Source organism: Actinia tenebrosa, unplaced genomic scaffold, assembly GCF_029948245.1.
Source record: "Actinia tenebrosa isolate PJP-AT-01 unplaced genomic scaffold, QUT_ActTen_1.0 PGA_scaffold3__52_contigs__length_22856419, whole genome shotgun sequence".
Lineage (NCBI taxonomy): Eukaryota > Metazoa > Cnidaria > Anthozoa > Actiniaria > Actiniidae > Actinia > Actinia tenebrosa.
Window position 1 is genome coordinate 20853419 of NW_028292580.1, and position 14546 is coordinate 20867964.

The following is a 14546-nucleotide window of genomic DNA, read 5'->3' on the forward strand; positions in this document are numbered from 1 at the left end:
AGTGGTCAACGTGGTCTGATGCGGGAACACATCATGCTCAAATGGATTTTGTACGTCCACGAACTATGAAAGAGGCTCTAAAGGCCGGTTTAGACGGTATGTTTTTTGCCTACAACTATCGTATACAACACGCTCGCGCCATCCTACAACTCGAGTCGTAGCATGTAAATCAAGCCTACAACTCGTCTACGATAGACGCGAGCGTGTTGTATACGATAGTTGTAGGCGAAAATCGTACCGTCTAAACCGGCTCTAAGGTTTATTTATTACGGGTTCGAGTCCCGCTGTGGCCACTAGCTGAGACGGTATTTGTCCTGATTTCTGATTAGTTCAAATTCAGTTTCTCGGCCATGCTTGTAGTGGGTGGGTGCACGTGTATGGAATGAAATACCACCTTTCATTAGGAGTTTATCCAAAAAAAACTTCCAAAAGAAAATCAAAACCGTTTTATTAAACGATCTTAATATTAATCGCTATGATACTGAGATCTTCAGACTTTTTAAGTAAGTCTATCTGTAATGAGCTATTTTTCATTTTCTACTCAGTGAACTACTTTTCATTTCCTATTCAGCTCTTCGTACTCTGATATTAACATTTATTTATTATTAACATATAAAGACATCTTTGTAAATCTACGTTTGTAAATCTATATTCTGTGAATTTAACCTGCCTAGGCTAGCTTTAGCTATATGCAGGTTATATAGTTTTTCTTTTTTGTATTCTTTTTTTTTTTTTTTTTGTATTCTTTTATTCATCAAGAAAGTAAAGTTTTTTTAATTGTAAATAGCCGACTGGTTTGCCTCCTTGCCAGTTGGGATTCTCAAAGCACTTTGTATTTCTATTTCTTCATTTCAGTTTATTCATTCTTGTAAGAGCGCAAGTATTTAGACTTCGTAGAATGCCCCTAATAATATTTTATTATATAATTACCAATGAAATATCTATTTTTCTCTATTTCGAAAAATTGATATCTTCACACGTGAAAATAACATGTTATTTTCACGTGTGAAAATAACACCATTGCGATGGCTATTCAAAAATACACGGAAAGAATTGCCTGAAAAAGCCAAAACATACTTCATTGATAATTATATAATAAACAGAATGTTACATGGCCGCTTGGAGATACGAAATTCATCTTCTCGTGTTGAAAATCTCTCACTCGTTCGCTACGCTAACTCGTGAGAGATCTTTTCAACACTCGAAGATAAATTTCGTATCTCCACGCGCCCATGTAATATCCTCTATTTATTATTATTATTATTATTATTATTATTATTATTATTATTATTATTATTATTATATCTTGAATGGAAAACTACCTTTCACATGCACCTTGGTGGCAGTAATTGCCGTTTCCCATATGCCTACCGCCATACATTGATATACTCCACTGTCCTCGACTATCCTCAGTGAATATACTCTTAAAGTGCTAATGTCACCTTCATGTTTATAAGTGACCTTTTCCCTACAACGTATCAAGAAGAGTATTTATTCATTTGCAACGTGGAAAAAGTATTTATTTGAAAGGGTGGTAACAATCGACCACTTACAGCACGTCGGAATGTAGCTCAATTTGGAGGGCAAAACAATAGGTTTTCAACTATCATGAGATTGAAATTCTTTTGTTTTGTCCACCAAATTGAGCTGCTTCGACGTCACACGCAAGTGGTTTCATAGCAGATATCTATGAAAGGTTTCCGTTGATTTTCGTACTGTATTCACATGAATACAGTCGATTCACAAAAGCGTTGTCGTCGACCAGCCTACGCGACTCTGGGTATAGAAATCACTTAGCGATTGACTGCATAGTTTTATCCGAGCGGGATGTGCTTTTTAATGCCTTCACTTTTTTGAAATTGTTAACTAAATCTACTTTGTTTTTCTTTGGCTAAACTCAAAGCCAATCAATTCAGAACGAACATTTAACTGTTTTAGTGATTTTTACCCAAATTCCTTTCGGTCCAGTCGCGTAAGCTTGAGCCGAACGTATATAAAACATACTATCGTACCAATAATATGAAATTATTTTTCCGTCCTTGTACCATTCATAGAATAATGCTTTTGGGTACTGCAAGGGAGTCGCTTTACATTGAAGACTAAATGATTTGCCTTCAAATAGTGTTAGCGCTTTCGGTGGAGGATGTTTGATTACTGGAGGACCTGAGAATATCGTATTATAGATTATTAATATCTGATTGCATATTATCAATGGTACACTAAATATTTCTAAAAAGTGGTCCTTTGGTGGGTTGGTGGGTTGGTGGGTTGGTGGGTTGGTGGGTTGGTGGGTTGGTGGGTTGGTGGGTTGGTGGGTTGGTGGGTTGGTGGGTTGGTGGGTTGGTGGGTTGGTGGGTTGGTGGGTTGGTGGGTTGGTGGGTTGGGTGCTCGATGAGTTCTAAAATTACTAATATTATGAACAAACCTGTCACGACGAGCTCAGTTCTTGCCAATTCTTTAAGGAGCGATTCATTCTTGTGGGCAGTTCCACATTGGTATATTCCTTTATGTTGCTTCAGGTTTACATTTTTTATCACGAGAGTTCTATCAAACGACTGCAGTTCCATGTTGTTCCGACCACTTACAATGAACTCACCGTCCTTCCACCACTTGATTCTTGGTACTGGACTGGAAGAAGAAGAAAAAGAAGAAGAAAAAGAATAAAAGAAGAATGATGCTGATAATGACTATGATGATGGTACTTTTCTTTCTTTTCTTTTCTTTCTCTCTTATACTTTGTCTTTGTCTTTGCTTTTTATTTATTTATTTTTTGTACTTGTCTCAAGATGAGAATATGTGGACCGCGTAGCACTTATGAAATGCAAGATATAGAAATATAGATAAGTTATAGTGCTTGGGAACGAGGTTATTCCAGGCGAAAGACCCTTGGAAATAAATTCGAAAAAATTAATTTCTGACCTCGCTGGGAATCGAACCCACGACCTTCGGAATTGTACTACCGATGCTCTACCAGCTGAGCTAGAGGTCAGACTGAGAGCAGGCAGGGGTGGGTCAGACTGAGAGCAGGCAGGGGTGAAATAGATGGAATAGGTAGTACAATTCCGAAGGTCGTGGGTTCGATTCCCAGCGAGGTCGGAAATTAATTTTTCCGAATTTATTTCCAAGGGTCTTTCGCCCGGAATAACCTCGTTCCCAAGCACTATAACTTATTCATATTCCTATATCTTGTATCCTATTGTTAAACGAGTGTATGTATATCATTATTCTAACAAAAATGTCAATAAAATACAATAAATAAATAAAATAAATGATGATGATGATGATGATGATGATGATGATGATATTTGAATGAAGAATAACTCAGTAAGAACGTTGCCCAACTCCAAATTTGGCTCATTTTATATCACGTAACAGCGTTTGATCTTCAGTGATTCATCGCCGTACGGCCCTCTCCTTAATCAGCCAAATTCTAGAGGCCGTTTCGGTGTATTGATAAAATTAAAACATTATTGCTAATCATGTTTAATGTTTCCTCCTTAGTCACGTGATATTTTAACCTGTTGGACCCTTTGTGTACCAATTATATTCAGACTTTTACTATTTCCTTTTGTTACTGTTTGGTGTTTGCTTTGGTCAGTTTGGCTAAGTACTGAGTAACTTTCTAGTAACCCCAGGGGAGAAACATTTTACTCTCCCAATCCCCTTTCCCGCGGGACAGAAGGCCGGCTACTATTCCTCGCTCGGCCAAATCAACCAAAGAAAACACCAAACAGTGGTAAAGGGAAACAAAGGGACTTCTTGCAGTCTAACTAATACCATGAGCTTTAATTATTCATTTGTGGGTGTGACGTAGTGTTTTTCTGCTCCCCTCTCACCGCTGTGGTCCGGGTTCTAGCCCCGGCTCAGACTGGATCATATGTGAGTTGAGTTTGTTTGATGTGTTGTTCTCTCCTATGCCACGAGGGTTTTCTCCGGGTTCTACGGTTTCCTCCCTCCGTAAAAATCAACAAGTGGGTTGAGTGTTGTATGTTGTAAACATAAAATGTAGTGGTAAACTAGTGAAAACTAGTGTAAACTGAATATGAATATGAATAAAATGTAGTGGTAGTGCACGTGGAGGGAACTTCTTGGAAAAGCCCCGTACGGGGTGTGTTGGTTGTAAAAAAGATACTTTTCTTAAAACTTACTTTCCCAAAGGAATACATTTCATGGTTTTCGTGCTTCCCATCAGGGCTTTTTCGGGGTTAGATGGCTTCTCAGCCAGATCCAAAGGCAATTGTGCAGAAAATAGTTCTGCCATTAAAATAAAACAGAGAAATATTGTCACACATATTTATATCATATCTTTACACGGTTTTTCCCAAACATTTTGAAAATATTCAGACGCTATTAAATCAGCAGGCTTGTATGTCAGTGTTGTGTCAATTAGACTGACTATAATTATATTTTGGTATTCACGAATTTTAAAAATTCTAATAACTTTAAATTCTTTCAAATTCTCTAGAATACTTAATATTTTTGCCTTAAACCTTCTAACTTTTTCTATATCATTTAAAGTCAATACAATTTGAATGTATTACTAGCTTAAAATGCTTGAATTAACAGATCAAAAACAGTTTTCCGTGTTTGATACTCTGATCAAAACACGCGGGATGTTGGGAGAACACGAGAGGAGCGTAGGAAACCACGACGTGTAGCGGAGTGGTTTCCAGCTTCTCGAGTGTTCTCCTAACAACCCAAGTGTTTTGATCAGAGTATCAAACACAGAAAACTGTTTTTGATTTGTTTTATAAAATAACAAACGCGCGAAAAGATCGAAAAAAAGCAAAGTCTAAGTAAATTCTCCCTACGTGCCGCCTTATTCAAACTGACCAATGAGCGCGCACGATAGATTAAAAATGACGATAGCGTGTTTTGATACTCTCATCAAACATGGTTTTCGACCAATCATAGCGCGCGTAGTATCCCAATTATTTTATAAAAGCAAGCATAAGAGCCTTCGCCATTCAGGCATGCACACCAAATCGATCCTTTAGAGATATATTCTGTGCATAGCTACAAAACAATGAAATGATTTCTGTATTTTACTACTTACCTTCATGAAATATAAACGGATTTGAGATCATGGTTGTAGAACCAACGGATATTTTACAATGTAACGATTTGGTCAATTCTTTCTTTTTGGCAGAAGACAAAATCAAATTTCCATTTTTTCCAATCCCATGATTAATCGAATCACCCAGAGGTACAAATTCACCGTCCGTTGATTCATATACCCAGGAATAGTTTGCACCCAAGATTACTCTGTGCTCTGGACAAGTAATCACTGAACCTTTATTGGTGGAGTAAGACTTATATGTTGGTGGTCCATTAGGTCCAGATCGAAAGCGCTGAAATATGGCTGCCAACAAAAAGAAAATATTATCAATTATAAATATTTATGCCCATGCCCATGCCCATGCCCATGGTAGTACCTGTGACATCCACTTTTAACTCACGACTGAACACTGTCCCATAATCGTTACTAACAAAACACTGATAAGTCTGTTCTTTCCATGTGAACTTCATGTTCTCACAAACAAGACTTCCATCTGCGTCCAATCTACACGACCTGCTGCTGCTATGGACATCGATCTCTTTTTTATTAAGCTTCCATGTATGAGTCAATGGTTTTGTGCCTCGAGCCTTACACGGGATCTTTAGGGTTTCGCCCTCGTTTACATCGCCGGCGACAATGAGGTCGACAGGGGGGAAATTCGTTATTTCGGGATATGAGTCTGGAAGAAAATGTATAACGTATATGAAACTGTACTGTTAAGAGCTAGTTTTAAATTTCGCGCGTGCAAATACTTTTTTTTACACTTAAATAGGTCCGTGATAGGAAAGACATTTCTGTGTTTTTTACAGGGCCTAGGTAAAAATTACTTGTACCCTACCAAATTGTGTAGTTTTTTTTTTTCTTTTCAAACTAGCAAAATTGAGTTAAATAATTAAGGCATGGATAAACTGATGAGCCACTGCGTAAGTTCCTTTGTATCCATCCCTAAATATACACACCTATTTCGAAGATCGTTGTCGCACCAAGAGCCAAGTAACAAGCCAAGGATCCAGAGAACGTCGGTACTTTTAATTATAATTGATTTATTCATGGTTGATGCAAGTGGCTATAGCTCTCCACTAATTATCATTTCAAGCAGCCTTGCTTGGAGCAATTTGTGAAGTCAATAAATGAAAATGCAGCATGAAAAAACTATCATCTCGTGCGCAACCGTTAAACAAAGAAACAATTATCAAGAGAATGAGACATGGTCTAAAATGAATTACGCTTATCATGCTTGTTAGTAAGGTTTCCTAGAATGTAACTGGGGGCATAGTTAAATCTTAATTTTCACTAGCAGCATAAGCACAAACACTATAAGAAGAACAACAAATGCACTGAAAGCATCAGTGGTAATCAGTCACGTTTCAATCAGTACACCTTCTTCTCTGAAAAAAACGCGACCTTTGCGCACTACACATAAAAATCCAAGAGGTTTTGTCTTTCCTGCCAATTTTGAAGTACTAACAAGATGTTCTCCTTCGAAATTGTCAGTTCAAAATGTCTAGAATACTTAATTATATAGCAGAAGAAAGAGTCTTTCCAGCCATATTCAAGGAATCTTTCGGAAACTATTCAAATGTCGTAGCGCACATGCGACAAAACATTATTCATTATTTATTATTAAATATTATTCGATGTCAATAACTAATATAAGATGATGTAGATAGTTTTTGATCGATACAAGTCGACTAGTGAAAACTCTCTTAGTATGCGTTAACAAATAATATTTCATTCATTTCTGTACGAATAACTTTTTCAATTGATAAAAAAAAAAGGAACCTCAATACTTACCTACATTCTTTGGACCTTCTGCTGAAACAAAAACAACATCTGCTACAAGAAACAAGACCAGAAACCCTCGTAAGATTCTACATTTCATCCTTCAAAGTTACGTGACATTGTTTTCGCTTTGGGGCGGTCAAACGCATGACGTCATTTTAATAGATTAATAACTTAATTCAGAATTCTAATTTCTAATCGGTTAATTAACCTTCTATTGATGGCACTTATTAGGGCAGATGATCAAAAATGTGGGGTTTTTTTAGTCTTTTAAAGTGTGACGTCAATTTACATAGAAAAAAGGCCTACGGTTCCAAAGCGGAAAGCATATCCGCTATAATTTTTCTTCCTATTTCTCGTAACAGGATTTGTTCGTATTGTTTAAAGCAATAATTAATGTTTCCGACTCCCCTTAGTTATCGTTAATGTTACTATGTCCCAAAAGTTCAACAAAATTGACTAGAAAAATATTTAAAACTCTGATCACGGAAAATTGATTACAAGTTATTGACAGAGACCTTTAGAGCATTTTTAGCATGACCGTAAAAAGTTCAGTGCCGTAAGCGTGCCGTGCCGTGACCTTGAATTGACCGCCGTGTTGATGCCGTGTTCCGGGTATATGTATTTGATTGGATGGAAACTAAATTCTCGAGCAATGTAATTCGTCTAGCGTTCCCCTTACCGTGTCACGACCGTATTAGTGCCGTGAGCTTTTCACAGTCATTCGAAAACTGCTCCAGCTAGGTACCGCAAACCTCAAACTGCAGTTCGACGTCAGGCGTTTTCCGTCAAACTTTTGACATTTAGCAAGGCGTCATTTTTTTTTTTTTTTTTTTTTTTTTTTTTTTTTTCTTTTTTTTTTTTTTTGATGCCGAGTGTTTCTCAGTGTTTGAGGGCGTGTATTTAGGCCTGCTCCTAAGACGTAAGCGGTAAACCTGATGCTATTGTTTCAATTGTTTACTGTCCTATGAAAATAGAATAAATTGCCTCGATCCTTTGTTGTTGTTTGTGTGACAAGATTTTAATCCAGTCCACTGGGAAAACTACTGTGAGTGGTTTACTATTGTTTGAGTCGAAACCAAGAATCGTTTCAGGGGGAGCCTAAGTCATTGAGAGCAGTATTGTGTGCAGTCGTAACCGGAATACGTTTGCTAATAAGAGTTTCACGTGATGCGGTCACAGCGGCCATATTGGTGTACAAAACAATACATTTCAAAGCCTCCGGCAGAGGCCAACCTTGAACAAAAAAATGCACTTTCTCTCTAGCATTTATTTTCCCCTTTCCTTTCCCATCCATTTCCTTCCTTTCCCTTCCATTTCCTTCCATTTCCTTCCATTTCCTTCCATTTCCTTCCATGTCCTTCCATGTCCTTCCATGTCCTTCCATGTCCTTCCATGTCCTTCCATGTCCTTCCATGTCCTTCCATGTCCTTCCATGTCCTTCCATGTCCCACCATGTCCTTCCATGTCCTTCCATTTCCCTCCATGTCCTTCCATGTCCTTCCATGTCCTTCCATGTCCTTCCATGTCCTTCCATGTCCTTCCATGTCCTTCCATGTCCTTCCATGTCCTTCCATGTCCTTCCATGTCCTTCCATGTCCTTCCATGTCCTTCCATGTCCTTCCATGTCCTTCCATGTCCTTCCATGTCCTTCCATGTCCTTCCATGTCCTTCCATGTCCTTCCATGTCCTTCCATGTCCTTCCATGTCCTTCCACTTCCTTCCATTTCATTCAACTTCCTTCAATGTCCTTCGATGTCCTTCGATGTCCTTCGATGTCCTTCCATTCCCTTCCATTCTCTTCTTCCCCTAATTATTATTGTACCAGAAGACACTTCATTGCATTGATTTGGGTGTAATGTATCTTTTACCATCTTAAACTCTTTTGAAAAAGAATTATCTAATACATTAATCAATACATTCTTTGTAGTTACAAGGATTTATTAGCATCCAGTATATATCAGCATATATTCTTAGATAAGAATAGTTACACATTGGGGGTTAATATCAGGTTAAGGATTATGGGAGTGATGTAGTTGATAAAGAACATGACTGCGGTTTGCGAGTACCAGGGACAATTTTCAAAGAGTTTATAGCAAGTTTGCCATCTGTAAATCAATGAAAAGGGGAAAAAAGGTTAGACAAATGAGGCATTACTAGTATGCGAATGCGCAACACAACATTGGCACAATCGTCAGTTGACGATGAGATTACCGTTTATCCACTCAGAATAGGCCATTCGCACAAACATGTCACGTGGCCCTACCCCAGGGCCACAAGTTTATTAGTGTAGTACACTATTTAGTGCCACCCTCATTAAATAAAGTTGTTATTATTTTTTTTTTTTTTTTTTTTTTTTTTTTTTTTTTTTTTTTTTTTTTTTTTTTTTTTTTTTTTATTTTTTTTTATTTTTTTTACCCCCTTAGAGCAGTCGTGTCAAAATATAAACAAGAAATGAAAAGAGCACTTCGGTATATGAGCAGTGGCAAACTTTCAGCTCATAAAATGTGACACAGGAGAAATGGCATTAAATAAAAATCAATTCATATTTTATAAGGATCTAATCTGTATGAAGACAAGAATCCGTCAGATCTTGTCAGCCATCACCAAAAACCGGAAATGAAGTAGAAAAAAAAGGAAAATTACCTAAGAGACCTAGCTCTTTCCGGCTTGGTCAAAGTCTTGTGTATGTTTGATCGTAGCTTGTCTAGCTTCAAAAAGCTCTGGCTGAACCGGTTGCACCATCATCATAGAGAAAGAGTCCTCGTCGTCTCCGTTCTGGGTGTCTTTAGTTCCGTCTATGCTATGGTAGGAGCTTCCCCTGCTTGAACCGCCTGAGGAAATCCTAACCTTGTGGGGGCTAAAAGAAACAGACGTTTTATCCGTGTTGTCAACTTCTGTGGTGTCCTTGTCCAAAATGATGGCTCTCGAGGAGTTTATACTCTCAAGCAAGGATTTCTGAAACAGAAGATATGACAGTGTCCTGATAAGAGCAAATATGCTTAAATAAATAAAATGAATGAATATCTTTACTTCAGTGTCTAGTCGTTTTAGCGCTTTCGCACTAATTGGGGAGACTCTTCGCTCACGCACGCACTACCACTTCATTCAATATTTTATGTACCTAATAATTGTGCACAATATTTTATACACATGTTGATTTTTACGGAGGGAGGAAACCGGAGAACCAGGAGAAAACCCTCATAGATAGCATAGGAGAGAACAACACATCAAATAAACTCAATCACATGTGGCGACCGCAATAATTGTGCACAATATTTTATACACATGTTGATTTTTACGGAGGGAGGAAACCGGAGAACCAGGAGAAAACCCTCATAGATAGCATAGGAGAGAACAACACATCAAATAAACTCAATCACATGTGGCGACCGCAGGGCTCGAACCAGCGACCCGACCCGTTGGACTCACAGCGGAGAAAGACGACGCGTTAGCCGCGAAAGCTACCCATAAATCCACTAAATAATCCAATGCTTTTTCATTTTAGACCACGCGTCACTCACTCCCTAGAGTATCATTTCTTTGATTAAATGGTTGCGCATGAGAAGACACATGATTATGGATGCAACTCAAACATAGAAATTATTCTCAGGGGAATGTCACGTGGTCTGAAATGGGCAAAACATCACGCCCAAGTGGATTTGGTCCATTTGGGCGCCCTAGTTTATAACAAAATCGACTGGCCATGAAAATATAAAGTAGTACAGTCCTATACGGGCTAGATATAGGCTACACATGATCTTGTCTGTTTACTTTAATGTTTCGATCCTCAGTGCGCCTTGAATAATTTTGTCCTATTACATCACAGGACAGATAAAAAGACGCTATATTTCTACTTGCGCGACTAAAGCGCCCTCGGCAGAGACATCTCTCCGGATTATGAAATTATTATGATTTTTATGAAAGTGATTTTGCTGAATTGCGCCGTGAAACAAAGCTGCATAATTAGACTAATTAGTGACTGAGAGTCAAAGTAAAAAGGAACACTATTCTTGGCTTCTTAGACGTCATAGCCGCCACTTTGGTAGACGATGACAAAGCATTCTTCATCAGCTTCTTTTGTTATATCCACCAACATGGCGGCTGTTTTTCTTCATTATTTATATCTCAAGGGATTTTGAATCAAGTAATTGCATCCCAAGAATTATAAACTTCAAGGATGTGTTGCTACTTAGCATAAAGTGACACCTAACCTTGCAAGCAGATGAAGATGTTGTATTAACCACCATCTTTCTCTTTTCCACCACTTCTCTCTCATGGTCCTTGTCGATGCCTTCTTCCAGTATAACAGCACGTGCTACTATCAAATCGTCGTCCAGTTCTGATCGCTTTCGTTCCTTTGGTGTCAGCTCTTTGATCACTTGTCTTTTCTCGAATGCCTTTCGATCCATTTCGTCCTCATAATCATCGCTGTACTCCTCTTTTGAAGGTCCATCATTAAAAGGAGGATCTTCTAAATCTTTGATAGGTTTGTATCCCTTCCGTCTCTTCTTGTCTTTCTTTTCGATCCTACGTCCTCTGGATGTAGATAAGCAAGCAGTTTAATGAATAATATACTCCTTTGCTTGGGCGTAATGTTTTACCCATTCGAGACCGTGTGTCATTCCCACAATACTTTATTAGTATCAAATTGAGCTGATCTTCGCAGTATATGAAGCAACTTATGCAGCTGCAAATTGAAAGACTCAGAAAAAATTGAACGGTGCATTCTACAAAGTCTAAATACTTGCGCTCTTACAAGAATGAATAAACTGAAATGAAAAAATAGAAATACAAAGTGCTTTGAGAATCCCAACTGGCAAGGAGGCAAACCAGTCGGCTATTTACAAGCATGGTCGAAAAACTGAATTTGCACTAATCAGAAATCAGGACAAATACCGTCTCAGCTATCATGGAAACGTACGTTGGTACAAAAAGTCAAAATAAATGGATTTGACAGGGTAAAGGAACATAACTTCCGTCGCAGTTGAAACCTGACCCCCTCTCTCCATAAATTTATTTTTAGTGCGCATGCATTTAATCCAGGGCTTTAAATTTCTCAAATAAAATATTGGTTAAAGTGTTACTTACACGAGAACGAAGACAGCACAGCCTAATATCACGACCAATATTGCCAATGAACTTCCTAAAGCCAGTTTCCCATAGAAAGTACCCAAGAATTTAGTTTTTCCTTCCTCAGGTGTGGAAGCTTTTCTCACTGCAATAATGGCTTCTTCCTTTCTCTTAGAGCCCGCCTTTGTTGGTGTTGGAGTTGGAGGTGGCTGACTAGAAATTTCGATGTCGCAGTTCTCAACCTGTTTTGAATTGCCGCTGCATCTACCGGGTGCCTCTATTTCTGATGACGTAACACAAGTGCGAAAACGAGTCCGGTGGCCAATGTTAGAGCCAGAATTGGATATACATTCGCTCCATGCGCCCCATGCTGTGAAGGAAAATCTTTCCGCTAAAACGAAACACCGGGGAAAACGGTTATCAGTATTTAGAGCTTAAGGTGACTGCCTACTTTTGGAAATTGATTTAAGCTTTTTTTAAAACTTCGATTTTCCGAATTGAAATTTAATGCTGATTCCAAATCTGGAAAGAAAAATAGGGTGTCCCGAGCTCGTTTTCGAGATAATCAGCATTTAATGGAAGCCTACGCACGAGCTTTTGGAGTAGAAATTGCGCCACCGGAAGTGATTAGAAAAAAATTAAGATGAATAAGATAATAGTTATTTGCAGACTATATGATTGCATGAATGAAGGCTAGTCAATCATTCTACAATAATACATGGATATTTTCGACAAAAAGACAGAGAGATACATTGATTTGTCATATTTTGTAGTTTCGGTGCTCTTAAAAAATCTCATAAAGTCGAACAAAAATCTATTTTTTCACGCGTTCCTGATTTAAACTTTTCCTAAAATGTTGATATAACTTCGATTTTTAGGAGTTTTTTCGAATGAGCTATCAAAAAATATCCCGTGAGTCCCGTGCAAAATTTGAGGGTTTTGCCCTGTTGAAGCTCAAAACGCGTATGGTTCTTCAATAAAATCTTGTAGATTTTTCAGCGGTTTTTGAGCGCGCGCTCATCGTGGGCTCAATTCGAACGTTCAAAAGTAGGCAGCCACCTTAAGTGTTACGTCAACCTTACGGGAAAACGACTTCTGGCTCCAAAATTAAAAACAAATGAAAAAAAAATTCTTATTTTTTCTCCATGACAAAATTTGTTGTCTAAAAATTAAAGTTCGAATTGTTTTAGGTGGAGGCTAAAAAATTTTTCGTTTTCAGTATTAAATTTTGGCGGTTTGGGGAGCACAGGAACCGGAAATACATCACAACTTCAAAGCTCAATAGCGTTTATCCAGAATGTGTTCGTGAAACAGCACTGAACCGTGCTAACCGTGAAGTTAGCGTTTAAACTGACACTAAATGTTTTTAAATAACTAGGTAACTGATTGGGACTGAATGGGTGTGTGTGACGTTATGCAGAGAAATAGTCTTTCTTACCATATATCGTGATGTCAATGTCCTTATAAACCGCGCCAAAACCCAAGCTATAGGCTGTGACATAACATGAATAGATGCCAGAATCTTTTACTTGTGCAGATTTAATCAATAGCTCATAATCGCTTGCCCGCCATTCAATGTGATTGTCATAATCTATTTCTTCCCAATTGAAGGACCAACTGTACTTAACTTTGCCGTCGTCGTCTGGATAATTGGCCTTGCATGGTAGACTCAAGGAGGAACCTTCCATGACTTTTAGGGTTGTATTTACCGGCCAATTGACAATCTTTAGTTTTTCTGAAAAATAAATATATAGTGATTTCGGAAATATAGAAATATTGAGTTTCTTCTTACTTTATGATTATAAAATAAATTGCATGACGATGATGAAACAATGCAACAGAGTCGAGTAATGGTCGTAGTTAATAGCTTTTCTTTGGATATGATAAGTTACTTTTTCACACTTCGAATCTCGCAAACGCCCCCCGCTAGACTCGCTTCGCCTATATACCTCAATAGTCTTACCCTTTATATTGACGTTTGTGCTTACTGAAGCTTCCGATTTCCTTTTTCCAGTGGTATAAGCCGCACATGTATATTTACCAGAGTGTATTGGTTTTAAATTCTGAGCCTGTAGCTCATGGGTGTGTGCTTTCCATTCCCTGTAACTATCGTACGTTAATAGTGCATCATTGAATAACCATTTATATGAAATAGGGTCCCCATCCGGTGAATCGGCTTTGCATGGCAGAGGGAAAATGCTACCCTCTTGGATATTATATTGGCTCAATGGCTTCTTGACAATCTTTATTCCTTCTAAAAAATAAAATAAGAAACCTGGTTGGCTCAATTGGTTAAGCATTTTAAAAATTTAAAGCACAACAACAAAAACAACCAAAAGAAGATCAGCGAAAATAACATTGGTGTGGGATAAAATAGGATCAGAGAGGAGAGAGAAAAGAAAGAAGGGAAAAGCTAACAAAAAAGAACCCTGAAAAGCTCAAATATACTATATAAAGTTACTATAACTCCAGTTTAAACCTTACCAAAGACTGTAATATTAAATGAGCAGGACGTTTCTTCTCCATTCTCAAGTGTAAGTGTGTATTTGATGTGAGTTACTCCTTTAGTAGCCTCAAAAGGCGGTCGAGCGTCCTTTGGATGAACTTGGATGTGTTTTAGGATGCCAGTTCT

The 14546-nt window shown here is 38.1% G+C and overlaps 1 non-coding gene across 1 annotated transcript; it reads right to left on the minus strand.

The window, feature by feature from the left end:
• Positions 1 to 2914: 2914 nt before the first annotated feature.
• On the minus strand, positions 2915 to 2989 carry Trnac-aca (transfer RNA cysteine (anticodon ACA)). The gene has a single exon. It is a non-coding gene; the product is annotated as a tRNA-Cys (tRNA).
• Positions 2990 to 14546: the final 11557 nt, after the last annotated feature.